This window comes from Diuraphis noxia, unplaced genomic scaffold (genome assembly GCF_037042655.1).
Source record: "Diuraphis noxia isolate RWA-SAM2 unplaced genomic scaffold, SU_Dnox_SAM2 contig0003, whole genome shotgun sequence".
NCBI lineage: Eukaryota > Metazoa > Arthropoda > Insecta > Hemiptera > Aphididae > Diuraphis > Diuraphis noxia.
Genome location: NW_028301713.1, coordinates 59097101 through 59122439, shown reverse-complemented (window position 1 = coordinate 59122439; position 25339 = coordinate 59097101). Strand labels below are relative to the sequence as shown.

The window sequence follows — 25339 nt, the reverse complement described above, 5'->3', positions numbered from 1 at the left end:
TAAATGTATTTCCACAAAATGTAAAAACCAATTAGACCTAATAATCTTTCGGATTATATTAATATGTTTGGTCTGATCTAGAGACAGATTGCGTATGCATCAGAGCTCTGGTCAACATGAAAACCGTGGTATAAAATGACAAGTAAAGAAACACACATATTTATTGCTGATTTATCGTTATTTAACCCTTCGCTTTAAAAAATGTAAATTTCTGAAGAAAAAAGTTTATTGCATAAACAAAATTTACATAGGAAAGTTAACAAGATTATTAAACGGGTTTCAACTAGAAATAACAACAAAGACAATTAGCTATTAAAAAGTAGAAACAATAAAAATATGCATTATCAAACGTTAAGAAAATAATACGCTCGATCAGAATGAAGGTACTTAAGACAATATTTTTCTCATATAATTTGATATCGTTATTAATGATTTTATGACGATAATTAAAAACGTAAATATTACGTAAAAGTGCAGCCAGTGTCTATCAATCTACCCATTATCCATAGATACTCCTAAACTTGTCTCAGGTTATGTGATGTAATAAAATATGTGTCGTATACAATAGTTGAGTTATTTTTTTTACACCAATTTTCTTAGTGGTTTTGAAATAATAATTCAGTCGATACAACACTTTTGAACAAAATGTAGTAAACTAACACTCCAATTGTCTAAACACGTGTAATGTTCATAAGTATTTAAAGACCAATAATTGATTATTATTTATAATCTATATAAGTCTTGCCAGTTCCGCGGTGGAAGCCATCCGATACACACGTGTCTCTGTGCGCTCCTCTCGTAATTAATATAATCGCACTCATTAGCGTTCACTGTTCAGTGACAATGAGTAAATCTTAGTTGTACTTTAGTGTTTCTTTTTTCGCAACCTACTAGCAGTGTTTTTATTATGATAAACTTACCAACGTCGCTTGTATAAGTTCTCCAAAATCGTCGTTTAAAATCCTTACATAAGTTCGCCGTACTCACATTACTGCGTTATTACGCAATAGTGCATACGAGTTCTCCTTATCTGCGACCGCCACCAGGCGGTCTAGATAAAACAAACACACGCCGCCGCCGCCGCAATTTAATTAATTATGAATAATATTAATAATAGAGCTAATCAGCAAATCGGTCAACGCAAAACAACAACGTCCAGTCAGCCAATTAAGTCAAACCCTCACGCTTCTAATACCAAATATGACGACGCAACTTCAAATAAAAATCCAAATGACAATGTTACTCATGCTACTCAAGGTAAAAGAAATCTCTCTTCATCTTCTCAAACCTCATCGACAAGCGATCAGGTCAATATTATATCGCAAAATATTAAAAAAAAAAAAAAACCAAACTGTTTAAATCAACAAATCGGTTTGAAATCCTAAATCAACTTGACGAGCCTGACCAAAACTCGTCTTCTCAACAGCTGCCTGACGAACCAAACAATGATATCTCAGACGAAGTTTTCAAACCCCCACCTCCTATTTTTGTAAGGGGCGTGTTAAACTACTTAGACCTATGTACATCGCTAATTGAATTAATTGGTGTAGATAATTTCTTCTGCAAAACGTCTGCTGACCGTTTAAAAATTCAAACATCGAATCCTGAATCATACAGGGCACTTATTCACTTTTTAAAAGATCAAGAAGCGGAATTTCACACTTACCAGCTCAAACAAGATAAACCACTCCGTGTCGTCATACGTAACCTTCATCCAACCACTAATGTAGACACAATTAAAGAAGAACTAGAAGTTCGTTTGTTTGAAATAAGACGTGTTACAAATGTTCTCCACAAAGTAACAAAAATTCCACTTCCGCTCTTTTTCGTAGATCTAGAGCCATCAATCAAGTCAGCTGAAATCTTTCATCTGTCCTCACTGTTGCACACGAAAATCAAAGTCGAAGAGCCCTACAAGTCTAAAACAATCAGCCAATGTACAAACTGTCAGGAATACGGTCACACAAAAACCTACTGCGGTTACCCTTCACGCTGCGTCCGCTGTGGCTCAAATCACAAGTCCCCCGACTGTCCAAATCCACGCTCCGATCCACCAAAGTGTGCTCTCTGTAGAGGCGATCATCCTGCAAGTTACAAAGGCTGTTCCATATACAAGGATCTCCAGCGTGCCAAAAAACCATACACCAAAAGTAACTTTGTACCAACTAACACTAGATTTAATACCACAAATGTTAGAGATAGTCATCCAATAAATGACACCCACCCAATTCAGCCCGATTCTCATTCCCCCACCTATGCCCAGGCTACTTCTGGTAGGTCAGCTAATAATCCAACTCCTTCAACCGCTCCTGATTTAAATTCTACCATCACAAACTTCCTTGAGGATTTCAAATCACTGATAAATCCTCTAATATCCCTACTCACCAAAGTAATCGAAAAACTTCTTGCTAAATAAAATGTCAGACAAAGCTACAAATAAATCACTTTTAATACTACAATTTAATGCAAATGGAATAAAAAATCACGTCAACGAACTCCAAACAGTTCTTTACAATTCACGCATTGACTTAGCACTTATTACTGAAACCCATCTCACCAAATACTCCAACATTTATATACCAGGGTATAAGCTTTTAAAAACCGACCATCCTGATAACACGGCTCATGGTGGTGTCGCTATTCTCATAAAAAATGCTATTCAATTTCAACCTCTTCCACATTTTTGTTTTAATTATTTACAATCCTGTTCCCTAATCATAAAGTTAAATAATATTCCTATTACTATTGCGGCCGTCTACTCTCCTCCAAAACATAAGATAACGTTTCAAAATTTTACTAATTACTTTAACTCTGTGCATAACAATTGCATTATTGGTGGTGACTTCAATGCAAAACACCATTCCTGGGGTTGCCGTGCAAACAATCCGCGTGGTCAGGTTCTTCATAATTTTGTAACTAGAGAAAATCTTAAAGTCCTTGCTCCACCAGGCCCAACATATTGGCCGACCTCAGCACGTAAAAACCCAGATATTCTAGATATTTTCATCACAAAAATCCCAAACAACATTCACTGTACTACGGAGAATATACTTGACTTAAATTCTGACCATTCCTCAGTACTGCTAACTCTTAATGTCTCTCCTCCTCTTCGACAGGAATCCCCGAAATTATTTAACCATACTACTAATAAAATCAAATTTCATGACCTTGTAGACCAACAAATCAAATTAAACATTAAATTAAAATCCTATGACGACCTGGATCTAGCTGTTTACAATTTCACAAACCTCATTCAAAGTGCAGCTTGGTCATCTACAGTCACCTCCCTCAAACTTTCTAAGACTCCTGCTATACCAGTCCACATTCGTGAAATCATTGTTGAAAAACGTAGGTCAAGGGCTCTTTACCAGCGAACCCGCTTGCCTTCACACAAGCAAAAATACAATAAATTAGCCAACCATCTAAAAAAATTGTTAGCTAAACTCAAAACTAAATCTTTTGAAAGCTTTCTAACTAATCTCTCTGCAAATGATGGTAGTCTTTGGAAAGCAACAAAAAATGCATGTAAAACTAAAGCCCCTAACGTCCCAATAAAAAAAAACGATGGCAGCTTTGCTATATCTGATACAGATAAAGCTGAACTGTTCAAACTCCACCTATCTGAAACTTTCCAACCTCACCCTGATATTGCCTCTCCAAATAACATCAACTCTGTGGAAGAGTTTCTAAACTCCCCACTACCAGTTGCTCTCCCTGTCAAACATTTCACTCCGAATGAAGTTAAATATGCTATTGATAAATACCCTCTCAAAAAATCTCCCGGGTTTGATCAAATTACTGCTGAAGTTGCCAGATGCCTGCCAAAAAAAGCGATCATCCACCTCTCACATCTATTTAACTCTGTTCTTAGGCTCTCATATTTTCCTTCCCTCTGGAAATTCTCGATTATTATTCTGGTTCCAAAGCCCAATAAACCTCCTGACACCATTTCCTCTTATCGCCCCATTAGTCTATTACCTTTTTTCGCTAAAATCCTTGAAAGACTTTTACTTAAACGTATTCTACCATGCCTAACTGTGAATTCCATTCTTCCCAACTCTCAGTTTGGATTTCGATCTACCCACTCAACAATCCACCAAGTTCATAGAGTTGTAGATGCAATTTCTTATGCTTTAGAAAAAAAATTATATTGTACTTGCGTTTTTCTTGATATCTCTCAAGCATTTGATAGGGTCTGGCACCATGGGCTCCTTTTCAAATTGAAAAAATTTTTACATCCTGTATACTTCCTGATCATTAAATCATATCTTTCTGACAGATATTTCAGTACTCGTTTCGGTGAAACCCTCTCCAGTATAGCCAAAATATCGGCAGGCGTTCCACAAGGTGGAATTCTTTCGCCTGTGCTCTACAACATCTACGCCTCTGATCAACCAACCTCCCCGAATACGCTAGTCGCCGACTATGCTGACGATAAAGCTATAATCTCAATAAATAATGATCCGGTTATTGCCTCCCACCATCTTCAAAATCACCTCTCCCTCATGGAAGAATGGTACACCAACTGGCGGTTGAAAATAAATCAGTCCAAATCCATACATTGTACTTTTACCCTTAGACCTCCTACCTGCCCAGCTGTCTCCATTCATGGCATCCCTATTCCAAACTCACAAACAGTTAAATATCTTGGACTAACTTTAGATCGTAGATTAACCTGGGCCCACCATATTAAGTCTAAACGAACAAACTTAAACGCTCGTTTACGCCTTCTTAAAACATTTATTAACAATAACAAATTCACTAATATCAACTCAAAACTGCTCATATATAAATCTTTAATCAAACCAGTCTGGACTTATGGAATAGAGTTATGGGGTAATGCAAAAAAATCAAATATAAACAAAATACAAACTTTTCAAAACATAGCACTCAGGAAACTTCTAAACGCTCCTCCTTACGTCTCAAACCACACTATTCACACTGATCTAAAAATGAAACTGGTACATGAAGAAGCTATAGATCATTACCAACGCTTCCACAATCGTCTTTCCTCAAATAGCAACCCGCTAATACGTAATCTTGCAGTCCATACTATTCCTGGTAACCCACCCAGACGTTTAAAACGTAAATGGTGTCGCGACCTACTTGCTCAACCCCCTGCCCTCAACTAATCATTTACAGAGTATCAGTTGTTTAACTAATTATTCTAAAAAATAAAAAAAAATAAAAATTTAAAAAATTTAAAAAAAAAAATCAATCAATTTGAGTGTCATTAGTGGATGACTTCTCACGTCAAGCGTATCATGTTGTAAATTCTCTAACCATATAAACTTATTGTGCCCCTAAGGTATAGATTGTTTATCTCAAATAAAGAAAAAAAAAAAAAAAAAAAAAATATAAGTCTTGGAAATTTACAAAACTGTAGGTATATGAAATTAAAAATATATGTTGTAATTTAAAAACTAAAAACGATAACTTAAGGCACAATAAAGATAAGGCATAATATATCATATATCTACTATAATTTTTATTTATTTTTATTGAACTTAAGCATTGGAAACCATGGTTATTAGCATTTAGTAGGGGGTTTATGGTTGGTTGAAGAACACGTGTATGTGTGTCGTCACTATAAACCCTGGTGGACACCCATCCGGGAGTTAGAGACGGCGGTGTGTTTTGATGCTTGTCTGTAGCACACATTATAGTGAGTGTAGCCAATCACCACGCCAAGCCAAGCCCCTCATTACAATTATTTTCTTTAAAAACATAGATTTAGAGTACAGAGAAAATATTACTGTTTATAGTGATAAAAGAATCAGGTTTATGGTATATACAGTATTTCTGTGATGCAATATAAATGTCACCGTAATAGTGGTAGAGCCCCGAGGGAATAGTTTCGTACTTAGCAAAATAAAACATTTTCAACCATAAACGTTTTGGTAGAGGAGTCAGTCACACGTAAGTACACATGAAACGTATACTAAATGTTTATACATGCTCGTATAGGTACTTATTGGGTGATGTATTAAACGCGAGATCATATTGTTTCAAAAACGATAAACGTTTAAAAAAATATTTTTTACATAAGTTTAAGACATTTTTCTAATACAAAATTCTTTTCTAAATTTGCGACGTGAATTTTTAATACGTTATTCCAAAGCAGAATATTTATTGAAGTACTTTGATACATAAATTAAATATTGGATGAACATTTTGTGAGTTATGATTTACAAGTAGTATTTAAAGTTAGTATATGAGCGGGTTGGTACAGTGGCACCTCGCAAAATATTGGTCCACTATTTCGCCCATCGTTCATTTAAACTTTAAACTCTTATCTTATGACTAGGTTCCTAATAAACAATTTATCCGAAATTGTTTTCTGTTGACCAAAATACTTAGAATAGTATTTTGCTTTGGAATGTGCAGCAATTATAAATATATGTGTTGTCATTCAAAAGAGTGAGCGACTTAAACAATTGATATTTATATAAAAATAGACAAATATATTTATTTTTTCCTCCAAAAATGTTGTCCGGTTATACAAACATAAAACTATGCGAAAAAAATATTTTCAAAAACGTTATTGTTTTTTGAAATAATGTGTCTTGCATTAAATAAATCACCCCGTATAGTGTATTTGGCGCGCGGTCCGCACCAGGGTCGTTATCGAAAAATCTCTGGAGACCATCAAATGCGCACTTTCGGACGATCCAGTCCAGACATTTTCCGTGCAATTCGCCAACAATCGTTTACTACTGTTTCAGTATTATAATAATATCGTTATTTGTATCCTGTGAAAGCCTCGACTGCTCTCGCACGGTCGTCGCCTGGGGAGAAAAAACACTGCCCATCCGTGGGTGGAGGCGGCTGCGAACGAATAACCCATTTAAGACGTATGAAATTGATTGACGAGCTGGTTAATTGGTTTCGGCAGTATAATTACATAATATACGATACAGTTATATTAAGTCCACGCTTATTATCTATTTACGCATATGCGATTTGTACCTGTAGTTATGTAATAGTAAATAATAATATCATAACATGACGAATGCTTGTGGCTGAAGAGTATTTCGCGTATTTCGACCATTGCCAGTCAACCTTAATGCCTTACGGACTCTCGAATAATTCTCTCCCAAATTCATTAGGAAACGTTATTTCGATTATTCAAATATTATGCGTTCGTATTATAAATCGGTTTCGATGCAAAATCTACGCGTGTTTGGACAACTTAATCGAAAACCACCGTGATGGCGTCCGTTGCCATTTGCATAATATAATACTATACGTTCGACGTTCATATAATGGTAATAAAACGCTTCATTATAATTTTTTTGGATAATAATAACAATAAGTTAGTGGAATAGGTACTGAAGCAATACTATTACTTTTGCAAACAGTTATACTGGCATAGATCATAATTATATATAGGTAGGTATGATCCAAAAACTCGTCGATTGACATGAGACAATACACCGAAAATTAAAAATATGGGAGAAATTCCAATTATTATGACTGTATGTTACCTAATGCAATATGTTATATTTATTAAATCAAACGCGATTAGAATATTTAAAAAATTGATATATATATACTTAAGAGTAATACCATTTTGAAAAGTACGTACAACTTAACTACACAAAATAAAAGGCTAAAAGGATCTATCCCCAAATTCCACACTATAAATACGCCACTACTTAATATAATGAGTTAGGTATTCAAGTTGTTTTTTATATTAAGTATCTGAAAGTAGCGTCACTTGTTGTTAAAAATGCCAAAAATTTTATAATATTAAAAATTATATAAACAAATAAAAATCTTAGAATTGCAGTAAGATCGAGTAAAATAGACATAAATTACGTTAGTCAACATTAATGTTTGAACGAAATCAATTTTTTTGCAAATTAAATGAAATGAACCAACAATTTCATTGGATTAGAATCTTATCATTAGATTATTTAAGATTATTTAAACAAATAGCAAATTTATGGAGAATTGAATGGAAATATGGGTTACATATTATTATTTTGTAGTATCCTAATTACTTAAAAAACAGTAATACTATTACGAAAAATCTGAAATAACTAAATTACACACCACGTAGTTGATTTCTGTCGTAAAAAAATGAAAATAGAAAATATATTTAAATATTTATAAAGGACAATGGACAATGTCCAACAACGATGATATGAGCCTATAACGAGTTAGGTTAGGTTGGGCACATATTTTATTACAATTTTCCACCGTATTCCGACGTTAACGACGTGCAGCATCAATTCACACGCATAATATCGGTACCTACATTATATTTGAATTCCCCTCGCGGTATATTCCTTTATTATACAGATTAAAAAAAAAAAAATGCCAAATGTTTGAATTTATTTTGACATTTTTGGTGTATAGTTGCGCATTTATTATAACTTGTGATCAGCTATTTATTACAACCACGAACACGAATTTTAACATAACAATTTATAAAGTTGAATTTACCATATTTAAATTAAATGGCGTTGTAGTATAATACTGCTACGTAACCGTGAACTACATAGCCCACGTATACGTATAACAAACACGAATGAATAATTCATTCGCGAGCGCACATTTCTATTCATTCAACTTTGAAACATTCGTGTTGTATTTGACCCCCCCTAAGAATGTTTACGCTTTCGATATTTTTTGGCAATACAACATAATATTCGTCATAAGTATTGCAAGTATGTAATCGTTTTTGTGGAAATTGTAGAAGTGCCGCTATACGTACTATGTCTGTTGTTTTTCGGTGATAATAGACTTGTTCGCATGACATAGATGTTCTGAATCTATACTACAACATTTTTTGTGCCTACTAAATAAAATTGTGTGTCCGTGATAATAGTTTTGTAACTAAAGCTAACGTGATAATATTATAGTGATAAGATATTGTAGGCAATTTATTACTCTAACTAACCGACTTGACTAACACTACACGCTGCATAGTATTATATTGATTGTATCAACCGTACAGACAAAACCCTACGGTGATAACGTTTTATTTATCTACAGATTTATATCTTATAGACACCGTTTTCGTTGTTGTTTCATTACCATGGCTAGAGATTATAATATTTTATGAATTTTTTAATCCATATACACTTATGATATTACTAATTTATGATTTATACCCCAAAATTAATGATAAATGATAGTATGATTTTTTTCCATAAAACACCTGTGATTAAAGTGTAAAAAATCACAGGTAAAAAAATCTGTGTAAAAAATGAATTCATAATTTGAATTGTACAGGTGATTAAAAAAAACGTATTCCATTATAATGTGGTGTAATTAAGTAATTATTATGATGTTAAGAGTGTCACCACCTATCTAACTACTTAGCTACCTGCCTAGTTACCTTTATTTACCCGGACAAGCTTCGTTATTGACAATTATTATAATAAGTTAATTTTGTTTATCTCTGGAAAAAGATTATATAATTAAATTATGCAGCTGTAAAAACTAATAACACATTTTACATAATTACTACCTTAGCGTAGGTTTTCGGAAAATGGAAAAAAAATTATGTATATATTAAATTTCGAAAGTTCGTTAACAGTTTACTACTCAATAGACTAATAATAATTAATAAAATACATCCATGAAAAATTGTCTCTTTGATATTTAAAAGTAACGCACGCGCGCATATTATATTAGACTTTTGCAAACACTTTTAATTACAGACTGAAACACTATACGGATTGATATATTTTTATACTAGCGATTTAAGTTAAGACTCTAACGACAAATATAAATGTGCGAAATGCTGAAATAAAATTCATCACGAGTGGATCCCTCATTTTCTCAATATCTCTCTCTTTTCTTTGTTGAACAAATGTTTAACTAGACAGTAGATATTTTATTTTAAAAGTTGAGATTATATTTTTTTTCGCCAAACGCACTTTTTAATCACGACGCGTTGAATCCAATTTAATTTTGTTTATAGTTTTAAATAAATGAAAACTAATGTTTATTACTGCATAAATATATACGTATATCAGAGGAAATATAAACGAGCACGGAAAACTTTGCCATTTAAGTCCATTGGTTTTTGTTTTTGCAAAGACTCAAACAGTCAAACGCATCGCATGTATTATTTTATGCGCATTATTGTTAGTCTAATAAGTTCAGATTTATTTCGGTCAACAAACTTGTGCGTTTTGTCCCGTTTTAATCTCATAGCAATATGTTTTCTCTACTAGTTAGAAAATATGCATGCGTTGATTACAACCGTTCAAACTTACGAGATTAAATTTCGAAAACAAAAACATTATGACGCCAAGGGAGTTGGACAGGAAACAAGTTAATGATTGAACGGAAATGAACGTACAGAGTGATCCAGTTTCCATCAAACCAGTGTTGAACGTTCTGACAAAAAATGTTTGAAAACCAATGGTTTTAATTTTTAACTGATGTGTGCTAAGTATTAGGGAGATAGTGCTTTGAAAATTTTAAATAAAAAGTCCGTAAAATAATTAACAGTGATAATTGTCACAAACGTACACATTTGTATAATATAAGTCATTTAATTGACTTATGCATATTTTTTTCATTAGGTACCTCATAACCAACACATGATTTTTAAAAACAATAATTTATTTGTACGGTTTGCGTATTAATGGAATTATTCCACCTATCATAATTTATATTCGTGTTGTTAACCAATACCACCATTGATGAATTGTGATATTATAAATATTTTTTTTTTAATTCTTATGTATATTTGATATTAACAAAGTATATTTATTTTTTAAGTTGATCATAATATGTAATTATAAGACCTTTTTTTTATTGTTGTGTTCACTCATGATAATGTTACAATGTATCTATATTAGATTTATTTAACCCAAGGTTAAAAAAAATAAATATGTTTTACTAGAAACGGAAATCAAACATTTTTCTTTTTTGGTGAAAACGGCGTATCCATAAATCTGGAAACTTTTTTCCGGAAAAGGTGAAAGGCGTCAGATTGAACTTTTCTTGGTAAAAATCGTCCGAATCTTAAAATGATACCAACCTATATAGGAACATTTTCAATCGACGTTATTATAAGTATTTAATATTTATTTAATTCTGAAATATTAGAGTTTAATCGAATTTAATAAAAAGTGTTTGTTTTATTGTACAGCTAATGTTTCGAGCTTAAGTGAATTACAAATATTAATATTCAGTAACAAATTAGTTTATATTCCGCAAGTGGGTTTATTACTGGTATATTTCTTTTTTTTCACTCTTGGTTAAAAATCCTCTGCTCTTTTTAAATTACATAGCAATTTGTCATGAAAATTAACCACTTCCATCATGTTTAAAAAATATATGTTTAAAATCATTTATGCATATATACAAAAGAAGTTAAAACATTTATTTTATAACATATTTGATTTTTGATCATTAATAAAAATACAAAATATTTAAATATTTTCTGTGAGTACTGGTTAAGTGTTTATTTTCGAATAAATTAGAGACCTGTTAAAATGTATAACTTATTAGATATATGCGTGTAAACAACTACAAAATCATATTCATTAACACTATTTGAACACAGAAAATAATTTATCTCCGCAAGGCTACCTATAATAGAATTGGACTACGTTTCCTTTAAATATTAACATAGGTAAATACTGTTTATTTAAAATTGCTTAGATAGATATGTATAATATTTACTGTCTATTTAAAACATTTATATTAGTCAAAAATCTAATGATTATTATATAATTTATTGTCGTTTTAAATTTAAAAATATAAAAGTAAAAAAAAATAATATTTATTTATATATTTTAATATCTTATTATAAAGTCCATGTAAGTTCCATCGATTATTATTCAAGATCCGAAAACTTTTTGTACAAAAATATGATTATTCCTAATGCTATATTTCTTAGTTTAATAGTGCGGATGAGGAAACTCAATGATTCGTTTTAATGTGATTATTACACTGTATACTCAAAAGAAGATATCATGTATTTTTGTCGATTCATCTCGATTTAAGGGAATTAATAATTGTATTTTGTTGGGATATGTAACACATTACTCGCAAGCGCCCTCACAGGGTTTCAAGTGATCACGCGTCTAATGTTGTCACAATGTCACGTCTGTGACGGTTATAGCGATTCAGTTAATCAAAAACCGTAAGTTTATTACGAAATTATTATTATTGTGTATAAGTATAATAAATTGTATATAGAGTAGAACTTAATCTTACCAAACGTCATTATGATAAACGTCAAGGGTTGACAACGATGCGGTTGTATCGCATTAATTTAACGGAGCTGTTTAAAATAAATCCAATGTTTAGAATTTAAGATTGCATTTTAGTATATTTTACACAAACATTTTACTGTAGCATTTTTACAGAATTTTCTCGATAAGTATTTTGACTTAGGTGTAATTTTATTTTGATCGTTGTTGTTTTATATTCAAAAAAATTTTTTAATAATCTAAAGATCTACGCGTTTTATGATATAAATGGAATTGTTTTTACTTCTGGCATGGTTTAAATGTTTAATTCGGTTTTATTTTTTAGTTTTAAAAATGTCCAATCCCAACGTTGTATAGTGATTAGTTCAGCAATCAAACACTCGAGTCACGATCGTCCGCCGTTGATTGTTGTCCGGTAGTAATTAAACCGTAACTGCAAAATACGAGGGATTTCCATCGTGGGTTCCATGCTCGAGTATAGCAAGTACAATTGTACAAAATGGTTAATTGGAATTTTAAGTTTACTTCCCACCAAAATACTAAATTCAACCGGGGCGATAATATTATTTTAGTATCATATACGATTGCGTTTATATAGCTTTTCGTATAGAAATTGAATCCATGACCTCAAAAGCTAGTTGGTGAAACTGCTCCAGGCATCAAATGCGAGCGATTTATATGCGTTTTTATTTCCAGGATAAGTACGTTATTATTAGTTTTACGATAGAATTGTATATATATATATATTTGTTTATAAAAACACAATTTTTAATTATTATCGTAAGTAATATTGAGTGTAGATTATAGGCACCTCAGGGGTGTATCAAATCGTCGATCATCAGAAGTTTCTTACATTTTTTTTAGAAACTTATTACGCTAAACACTAAACACTTTTGTACTTAGGAATTTTTTTTCAGTTTTTACTGATTAAACCCGTGGCAACATAGGCCATTGGGTGGAAATCGTGGAAAAATACAAATAGTTATAACACAAGAAGTATACTTAAATACAATTTTAAAGTTACAATGCGATAATGATGTTATTTTGTTAAGGAGATTGGAGGTGATGACAAATTGGATTGAGATTTAAGGAATTTATAACACAATATAATATATAAAATGTAAGATCAGTACCTACTTATGTTTATTTATAAAGCGATATATGTACATTTCTTACTTAAGTCACCTGTTATATTATATCTGCAGCCGATGAACCACCGTTTAGAAATGGTTTATTTGGTACACCTGTGGTATATACCACTGGTTACCAGACCGATGATTCAGCAAGCCAAAACGATGAAAATGAACAAAACAGTCTAGCTATACCTATCCTCGTTCGTTCATTATTTCCCTTTTGATGCAGTAATGCTTGAAAGCACCACGCACGTATAGGTACCATCTTGCGAGGTATTTCTATCCTTTTGTCCCGAATAAATACGTCGTGCGTTGGATATCATATTTTTATAATATAAGTTTCCCTTTCTTGTTTGACGAAATTCCCAAGAGAAAACAATAGGAATGTCATAGGGTATATGTTACATGTGGAGGAAACCCTTCAAAACTTGGCAAAAACTTATTTCGATTGTTGTTTACACGGTTGACTTTCGTTTAAATTTACTCATCTTAAGTTCTCGTATTTTAGGTGAATTACAAATTTATACTTTGGTATTGAAAAACAACCAACCATTTTATTTGTTAGGCTAGGCGTCCGGTAGAGTTGGTGATAAATTTTGAGTATAATAAAATTCTATCAAATATGTTAAAATTAAAAAAAAAAAATTGTTACCATTGCAATTTTACTGAAAATAATATATATATAATATTTTTGTATATTTACATTAAATACATTTTTATAAAATTAGAGGTTAAAAGTTAAATTTTTTTTGTAAATTTTAAATTTTAAATTTTACATATTTTATCATTTTTTATTCATAAGTGCATATTTTTTAAAACTGCATAAATGTGTTTTATACAATACATTTTGTCGTCCTATACCTATTACAGGTACGATCGTGAAAGCTATATCTAATCTAATTTCATTTGTACTCGTGTATTGTGTATATATATTATTCTATGATCATCTTACAGGTATCTAAATTATCGGAAAAAATATTAAAGATCAATAGAAAAAATTTTAAATGATAAATAAAAGGTATTTATAATCGTTATTATCGTATTATTATTCCCGGCTATTCCCGGTATAGGTAAACAACAATCAATTGATAATGTATTATTATTTAATAATTACTGCTGGTAGGAGTAAAATGTTATTCAATTAAACTGCAAAGACGAGGGTCAGGTTAGGAATGTTCGGACCGTAGCTGTATTTGTAGAAAATGTTTAATTGCATTTTTACTTTCAGCAAGTGAGTTTTTGTTTTGAATTAGTTTTTAAATAAATAACGATTTTAAGAGAAAACAATATTAGATGACCGAATACTAAAAAAATCTCCCTAGCGCCGTATCTTCTAACGACGCATGTCGTTTGTGCAATTTATGGAATTTAAATCCCGTTTCATCTGCCCACTCGAAATTTGAGATCCAAAACCGTATTCTAATAGTACCTATAGGCTATAAGTAGTTAAACTTATTGCATAATATCTCCAAGATTTGAATGCACGTACCTTCCACTATTCTATTTTTATTCAATCCGTAAGTATACTGCACAATTATATTACGTCACTTCGATACAGTGATATGAAAAATCAGTGTTTTTGAGATTTGAAATGCAGCTGTCGATAAGGATTGACGCATGGAGGAATTAGTTCAGCTCGTTTGTCGATAAACATAATAATACACGAGTCAAGAATTAATGACATGAGAAAAGCTCACTTTGCAAGTAATACTTAACTCCCTATTTCTAAACATATTTTTACCTAGCGCAATTAACTACAATTTCATATACAATTATAACAAAGATATATTAATAAATATTCATTATATTTATTTAATACTGGTTTTTATGCACCTTTTTAGGGTAAAACAGTTCCGATGGGAGTCAGAGGAGAAGTAATGCTAACGCGGTTCCTTCTCTGGCTTTTGATACAAAAGGAAAAATGAAAAATAAAATAAAAAAGGGTAAAACAGTTATAAAATGTTAATAAAAACAATCGTAACTGTGAACAGTAACAACAAACAATATGAATAAAAAATAAACATCCTAATTCCAACAATCGTTACTATGTACTGGTAATGCTAACAGACCGGTGGGCACAACGGGCATGTGAGGTGCTGTAAACTTATTATGTTTAGAAAACTAAAATGACTATAATAGTAATGGAGTACGAATATTTTTGGTAAACAACTGGTTATACCAAAACCATTGCTGTTATTAATTATAATCATAATTATTATTGTAAAGACTAACGAGTATTTAAACTTGATACAACAATAGTAATAATAATATGTTGTTCGAACGAGTATTACACACACACTGCACACACCATAACAGACGACTATTGCGTCGCCAAATATTCAATTAAACGTTAAACTGTAATAATTATTTAGCTTCGCAGTATGCGCACGGCGGCACAGGCCGTGTAGATTTTCCCACTCTGCGCACATCACGATCTCACCACAAAGTGTCATTTCAAAAATAATCATTTCGCGCCAAAACCATTACGACGGCACGTATCCGTGATCCCGACGGACCAATAATATAAACAATTTCCTAAGCCGTCGTAATACTTGTGCTACGATGTTATTAGATGGCGGATATTGTGAATGTATGCAATATGAATGTGCACCATTATGCATGTACCCGTTGTAGGTCAACTTAGACCGTATCTGTTTATATTAGAGCAATATGTGCTAACCTGGTTAATGCTTTGCACAATTGCAAATCAACGAAAAATAACAAACCGGTAATTAGTACTTACCTATAACCTATGACCTTGTTTTTGTATCAGACACATATCGTTGTAATACAAATTATTTGATATTGGTCTGTTATCACCACGCCTTAATAAGGTAGGTATATTATATTGTTCATATACAATATAATATAGTCAATTTTATATTATTGAAAACTTTAAAAATTACAAAAACGACAATGATCAAATATTTCATTTAGGATTAATTAATATGGTATCGCAACGGAGGAAAAATAAAGAAATATCTGATAAAACATATTCAAAAGGACCCTTTTCACTAAGCCACTAGTCACCACACAAACTCTGCCAAATATAATTCAAGAAAATTTCAAGCAATATTCAAATACCGCGACGTAATTAGGTGTTATTCATTTTGAAAATCACAAATTCTCTCCAAGTTTTGAGATTGAGCTCCAGAAATTGGGTCAAAAAAGTTGTATTTATGTTTAAGTTGATTGACCATGTTGATGATAACCTATCTCTTTAATATTATTATAAAATGTCCAGCAGTCTAAAATATTGTTCATCTCAATCGCGATATGGCGATGACGGAAAAGTACCAATTATATTTTATTGAAACATGTAAGGTATTGTAAAGGCAAATTATTGACTACCAGAATACGATAATGTATTTTAATCTGGGATTGAGTTATTATTATGCATTTAGCATAGCAAAATAATAACAAAATTTTATATTATAATATGTTCAAAAGTAACAATCTGCATGTGAATACTATTGTAATATTGAATTATTTTTATTAAGTTTTTGTGGTTTTTGAAGTTTTAGAGTATTGTCTGTCGTTACTCGTCGTAGTAATATTTTGTTTTAAGTATTTCAAAGAATATGACAAAACATATATTTTTTAAATTTCGTTTCAGATTAAAATAATTTATTTCACAATTCAAACATGACTTTTTTAATTCAACATGGGTCAACCAATTATCTTTGACAAATATAACCAAGTTATTACAATACTAAAAACTAAAACTAAATGTATTTCTTGGGGATTATTTGGATTCTTTAGGTTATAAATTCATATTTTTATGGAATAAAAATATCTCAAAATATTGAAATCCCTAGTCATACTCATAACATACCTATACGTTTGATAAATGCAGAATGGTTGAATTGAAATGTCTGTCGATTGGTAAGAAATAGGATTTGGAATCAATTTGAAGTAAATTTATTAGAAAAAAATCATTTTGAATACAAAATAATTTTTTTTTTTTCATTCACTTATATAATAACGTCAAGTGTTAAAAACAATTCTCAAAAATATATTTCGATAAACAATTCGCTTATATATATACTTATATATACAATTAACTGATCGCTCGAGTAAAATATTTTTCTAGTCGAATTCCAACGCAATGAAATATACTTTAGTCAATCGTATACAGTTTTGTCCATATCTCTTTCAACTCAAACATTGCGAGAATAACACTGTCTCTCGATATTATCACATTTTTATTTGATTGGAAATACCCACAATTTTTTTAATTAATAATTTTTGTTTCCGTTAAAATGCGTATTTTGATGATTTCTTGTGGAGAATCACAGAATTCAACACACCGTTAAACTCTGAATTATATATCTCATTTGATCTTCTTTTCCAAGTCCAAATATTAGTCGTAATGTGTACGTAATCAATCTTTTACATACACATACATCGATTACCGGGTTTACAATGTTAATTGAAAACAATTAATTAAAATCGAAAATCCTCATCGTTATTTATTTAATTGGAAGTATCTTACCACAACGTATTGTTGTACTAAAATTCACTACATATTGAGTATTATATTCTTATTTCATTAATTTTTTTTTTTTTTTGTTAACGATATTAACGATATTTTTTTTTAAATTATACTCGCACGGCATAGGTCTATCTAATATAATATTTTCTGGACGTGAAATGTTTTTATAAGATTAACAACATTTAGATTTACGATTCAAACTATTATAAATTGTGATATTATGCATGCATGAAGGTAGTATAAATTGTACGAAACCTTTATCGAGGCCGCACTTAATGAGTAAATTAATAATTTATGGACCGGAATATATAATATAATTATTATTTATACACTCGTATTGTTACGCCCGTGTAGATTTAATTCCATAGCGAAATCTGTTAACCAGGGATTTTGATTACTTTCTAATAAGTATAGGTAATATTAACACTGACGCAATGCCTCTTCAACAGTAATAAAAAGTATTTAAAAAATTTAATGTTTATATTATTATAGTTATTTGACAATTAATTCGTTAATTTTAATGTGTAATGTAATCGGTTAATATTTTTAATTTAATCAAACCTCTGCAAATATCCAAAATTAATTGACGGCGCTCACTCATCGTACTTATTATAAATATATTCATAAATTTAACATTGTTCAAATGTAATCTTAATGAGATCATATATTTTATTTTAGCACATACTACTTTTATGTAAATTTAATGAAACGTACAGATTTATTATTCTTGTGAATCATAAACGAAAAACTATATTGCTGGTCGCTACCTGAACTGATCGAACAAAATAATTATAATTTTGTTTACGTGTTTTTCGTTATGTAACTGTAAGGCAGGTATAAAAGTGTAATCCCTTCATTTTAGCTCAATATTTTCCGCAAGTGAAAATTATGGTTGACTAATAATTTTTTATCACAAACAAAATAATTTAAACATAATAAATTCAATAATCGATCAAAATATTAATAGCTTTTAAACTAGGTAACGCATACAATTTAATTAAAATATTATATATATATTATACAATAATAGTGTATGGAAATATAGGTTTTACGTCAACCTAATAATTAATTAAAATCATTTTAAAAGAGTTGAAGATATCAAGATAAAAATGTATAGGTATTTTAAAATCATAAATAAATAACGTCAAGCATTACATTTAATCAATTTTTTTTTATTTTAAACTTTATTGTGAAAATTTATTTTAACTGTAGTTTTATTTGTATCATTTACATTATGATATAAGCTATAAAATTAAAGAATTATTTTTATAATATAGTATATTTGAACATAAATTACTAAAAATGGACTTAAAAAATATTGGAGGGTTGATGGAAAATAATTTATTTTTCAGTAAAACCTAGAAAAAATTGGTTTGATTTATAACACAAAGTCATGAAATCGTAGGGTTTTAAGCTGATAAAAAACATGTAAACTATTGTATAAACGTCTCTACAGGATAATCTTTAAAACGTAAATTCCCATAATCATAAGTATGTAATAACTAATAATAACATATGAATATATGATATTTACTAATATTATGTAGCCATGTAGGTACTCAACATTATTAGATTCTGAGTGTAGCAATGATTGCATATTTTTATTTTTTTTTTGTAGCAAAATGTATCGGCTAATCACATAATTTATAATAATATAATAAGCAATATCATCAAAAATAATTATCATTATAGTTTTTGATGTCACATAAAGGTAAAAATTAAAATAATTAACTATAATATAGTTACTACTTATTGTGTTATCTCTGTTAAAGTTAGTTCTAATATTAGTACTTATACGGTGTAACAGTTTTGACGATTAGTATTGATTATGATTAACTATTAAATTAGGTTTTTAGAAAAACTGATGCTAATATCGGAGACACAATATTTGTACTTGGACGTCATATGACTAAGGATTATAATTAAGTAGATACTTAACAGCAGAAACATAATACATATCTTGTACATATTTAAAAAAAAAAACATTGAACGTTTTTGAATTGAAGAAAAGTAAAAATAACTGAAAATATTTTAATAATGTTTATTTTTTGAGATTATCCATTTATTAATTATTTTTATTTTTATTCTAAAGATATATATTATATTTATTGAATAATTAACGTCGAACTTTGTTTATAACTTACACTTAATCATACATTCATAACTCGAGAGCATAATATTATTTATCGTTTTGGTATTTTTAGAGGCGTACCTATCACAACTTCAGACGTCGACATAATATACACGTACAGATATATTACGATATTCAGTTGGTTTTCGGGTCACACGATTATCTGCCCTGGCCAATATATCAAACTATATTATACACGGGTGGGTGTAATAAGTACTTACCGATGATGTGCTGACCGAATGCGAAGTCCGCTGCAGAGTCGTAGGAGGTATATAAGTGAACAGTGGCTGTTGCTCCAACGACCGTGATACTTGTGAAATGCCGATCAACTTGTGGCGCTCGTTTATACTCCGCGCGGTGAAACTCGCAGGGCCTTCGCGGGGGCGGCCGGGCGGACCGTCCACTGTGGTCGGGTGGCGACGGCAGCGTGGGATGGTATCCCGTCTACGCCACAACGACAACGCCGCCCGACCAATAGGAAACCGTCGGACGTTTCACCCGCGCACCAGCTCACAACACGTTAAACTCCCTACACCCATGTACGCAAGACTACGTCATCGGTTCGCGCGTTATACAATAATTGTATTATTATGACGATAATATGTTACACGGGATTATGATCATAGCGAACACGCGGATTTAACATAGTTGAACGCCTCGAGCCAGTAAAAAAAAAAAATAAAATGCATTTATAAATCCAGAAATGTTCTGTTTTCTGATCTTCTCTATTGCCTGAAAACAGTTTTAAACATTCAAAACAATATATTACGATTTAATTATTATTATTTTACTTGCCTTGTATTGAATTATACCGTGGTTGTAATCGCTGTAGGCTAAAGCGAGTGTGTCGTGTGGATGCACGCTTCGATGCAAATCATATTATTATGCGAGACTCTTGACATAATATGGTAAACGACGCTTTAATAGTTAAGGATGCCGAGATAGAAGTTCTGTTTGTAAATTCATTGAGACGTGCATCAATTTTTTCGTTTGAAAAATATGTATGTTCCGACGATGAACGTATTTTAAAGTTTTCCCATAGATTTTATGATTGGATTTAAATTATTATTGCTAAGTGATGAGAACGGATTTTTTTTTTTCGTTCAACCGTTGCCATCTCAGCTGCAGGGATATGCGCAGAGGTCACCAGGTACTATATATATTACGTTTGCAAAGACTTATTTAAAAAAAAAAAAACGTTAATATTTTTGAGAATAAGGCAATGATATTAAAAAAAAAAAATGCACACGTTGCATCTCAAAAACACCACTTTGTCCTCGTCCTTCATCTCGTCGTACATCGTACACATAAATCATCTTCGTGGCGTGTGCCTCCGGGACTAGCTGTTATATTGTAGGCTGGGTTTTTGTTAATAGAATAATAAAAAAAAAAACACTATAATAGTTGTTTTCTTTCCATTAACTCGTGTTTACACGTATTAGACATTTAATACGTCTACTCGGTAGGCAAGGAAGTCTACTGCGGTGTATACGTACTTACACATGATATAATGTCATCGTATACTTACCTGACGTGGAGTGGCTTAATCCTATCGCGGATCATAATATGTACATATAAGATTATCGAAAACGCTATTCCACCGCTATATAAATGCTGAAGCGGTGGCGTCGAGAATTTCCAAAAACACACACTTACCTACGCATACAGTTAACCGTTAATACGGTGTAACGGTGTTACACATGACATATAATAATAAAATAATATAAATAATAATGGTGATATATAATTTATAGTGAGTGTGCTGTGTGATGTACAAGTTCAGTATACATGGGAAATACCTACGAGACGCATCAAATTCGTTTGTGCCAGTTAACTGTTTGGTATTTTCCAAAACTTATCATTGTTCACTTGCAGAGAATTGCATTTATTTTGTTAAGCTCGTTATAAGAAATAGCTTTCTTAGCACAAAGTTTGGGTTGCATGTAAAGATTAATGTGATAATATAATATTACACACGTTTATATCAAAATATGTTTTTTTTATTTTTCTTAATACTTGATAGTTTTGATATTTTTGTAATTTAAAAAAAAATTTAAAAGCATGTTATCGTGTATTGATTGGAATTTTAAATTGCATTTTTGGGGGATTTCGAATGCACTTATTAAGGCTTGGAATTATTTCCAGTATACTAAATTCACAGATCTATACTTATCATTCTGAATCGGACGATATTTAAAAACATAGGACTACGCTTATAACAATACAATACTATTATTTTATACTCCCTCCATTTATCTTTTAACAATTCAAGTAAAAAAATTAATATACCAACGCTGGTATGTTTATTTATTTACTCATATGAAAATACACGAAAATTTAAAAACAAAAACTCAACATAACACTGTTACTTGTTTATTAAACATTTTTTATTAAATAATAATCGATAGTACTTAATTAAATTTTATATGTATTAAATTTAAAATGAAATTATTGTTTTTGCTTTTATAAATCTGTCTTTTAGTGTAGAAAAACAAATATAAGACGAACAACATAACACATCGTAGTATGAAGATTTATTTCAGAAAAATGAATATGGAGGTAAAATATATGTTTAGGCTTCATTTATCTTAAAATTATTTACTATGGTTTTCTTAAATACTATATGAACTTACAACTAATCATAATGATTTTAAAACTCATGGCCCAGTCGCACTCTGAGCACATAATATAAAATAATAAAATATTCAAATACTTTTGGCGTGGGGAAAAATATAAAAACTACACAATCATTAAAGGAATATGGAGGTAATGTTTCTCTTGGAACAAAAAGAGTGGATTGTGAACGTTCTTATATTTCAAAACTACCTTTAAATTATTACTATTGAGATCAAAATATTTACAATATTCAAAACGTTATCGAACAAATATTTTTTTTTTTATTATGACGTTCAATATTAAACATAAAATGAATAAATTTCGATAGACACTAAGAAGTAGGTAGGTTATAGAGTGATTGTCAACTACTCCGCGGTTTGCTTAGTAGATACAAAAGTAATTTATGTTAATAATAATCAAAATTTGTAAGTATATAATTTAAGTTTGTTTGTGTGGTGGTTAAGTTACAAATGTATATTATGACAAGAGAGAGCCTTCTTTCAATAAAAAGAATATATGATATATCAATTGTGAATCGCGAGTTAAAATTTAGTGTTTTAATGAAAGCTGAGTGTCTTCAATTGTTGCTACAGAGTTTTGCGATGGATCCAGTTTCTCGTAAAATGAAACGTGATTAATATGTCAGACTTTTGTCCTGAAATAAAAAACACTATCTGTATACTATGATTCAAACAACAATAATACTATAAAGTGAGTATAAACTATACTCCAAACGCGTCAAATTTACACAAGTTCTCTAATAATATTATCACAATGCCAGAACATCTCTAAACATTCCGGATCATCTATATGAAGCACTTGGATCCAGTCTTGAAAACTACAGCAACATTATAACCTTTCTACAAAGAACTAAACTTTACAACCTTATATGTATCAATGTATCTTTATTAATGTTAATGTTAGCCAATAGCTTTAGTTGTTGAGGCTTAAAAAAAAAAAAATTAAAAAAATACTATCACAGTGAAAGGGATACATTGTTTTACTCGCTGCAGCGATGTATTGAAGTGTTTAATAATTCTTATTTACAGTGTGAAGTATAGACAGCAAATTTAATTGATTAATGAGGCGTATAAAACGTGTGCATTTATGACGAGTTTTATCACATCTTTTATAAAAATAATATAATATAAAACTTTTATCTTATATAATATATTGTGCAAGTATTTATTGTATTGTTTTCTCGTCAGATAAACACGACTAATAGTTAATATCGTTAATCTGCAGACTGCCAGACTCATTACGTAGAATGAATGATATAAAAACAGAAAATTGATTGTGAAAACCTTAAACAAATCACTCAGATAAAATAAAATAATATTATTATATAATATGTATATACAAGGCGATTTTATTAAAAGTTAACACTCTTTTTATCGAGAGTGTTTAATTTATTGGAAATACTTTTTTTTTCATTATTATTTAAAAGTTTTTATATTTTTGTGCGATTTCGAATGAACATTTTTCTGATATTTGTTTTAATGCACAAACATCAAACTATAAACGATTAGTTAATTAGTCATAGTTTAAGAGTTATAACTTTTTAAAGTTTAGACATGCTGGGAGAATCGGGAGCCGTGGTGTATGCCAACGTGACCATACGTCTCGCTTTCGAGATAAGTGTCCCGCCGTCCCCAAAGAACCTAAAAATGTCCCGTTTTAAGAAAAGTCGACATGTGGTAGGTATTAGGTATTGATCACATATCACAATCATACATTTATACTGTATCTAAGGGCTTCATTTCAGATTTTTTTTCGGTTGTGCGAAGTTTCAAGCAGGCCATTTTGAAATTTCACTAGACCATATAAAGTAGATATACATATGTAAATGTATATTATTCTGCATTCAATTATTTCTATACATTATAGACCGGTTATTACAATTTGATTTTAATCATATAAATAATTGTGCATTTGTGGCTCGTGCATTATTTTAGGCTTCAGCAAGGCGCAGGCCAATTGTAACTTTTTAAAAGTAAGGGGTGCAACCGCACACCCTGCCACCCCCCCAAATGACACCCCTGACTGTATCTATACAGTTAACAGTATATGACGTATACCTACATATTTTATATAAACTGTGAAACACTAAAATCCATAATTGTTGGGAGACTATTATGATTAATATAATATTCGCATTTTTCATATAAATAATTAATGTTTTTATTCAATAAAAAAAATTGTTATTTTACGCAAAATTATACGGTTTTCTTATTAAAATGTACAGGTGTCCCGCTTTGAAGGAAAAAAATTATGGTCACGTTATCTCGCTTATCTAATTTTGAAATAATTTTAACTATTGTACTGATTGACTAAACGTTCCAAATGCCTACATTAAAAAAATAATATGATGAAGATTTTCTTAAAAATATTAGGTATGTGAATTGCTTACTTAAACAAATTATAACGATAAAAATAGGGAGTAATTTTATTTCATGAATTTTTTGTTATGTAATTTCTACAAATTGGCTAAATAAAAAAAAAAAATTCCAATTGCAATAAATTGTACTTTTCAATATCATTTGTGTTTACTCTTAAAAGAATCACTCTGTAGTCTGTACATGTAAATTATATTGAAATATCTTATCATTATATTATTATTATAAATAAACGTGTTTTTAACTGCAACATTAAATGCCACTTTACTCGTTTTTATGCGTTATTATTTATATGACTGCAATAATGCATACCTACTAATAATTTAATATTATAATTAAAATTTCGATTTTATTTTATGCAATATAGCAGTATGCCAGCA

At 30.5% G+C, this 25339-nt stretch overlaps 1 protein-coding gene across 1 annotated transcript in view; it reads right to left on the bottom strand.

Moving 5' to 3' along the window:
* The window catches only part of Dh31 (diuretic hormone class 2), a 51330-nt gene extending 31016 nt beyond the window's left edge, over nucleotides 1-20314 (bottom strand). The window contains exon 1 of the mRNA XM_015509424.2: nucleotides 20169-20314. The gene's annotated coding sequence lies outside the window, so the exon portion shown is untranslated. The remainder of the gene's footprint in view (nucleotides 1-20168) is intronic.
* Nucleotides 20315-25339: the final 5025 nt, after the last annotated feature.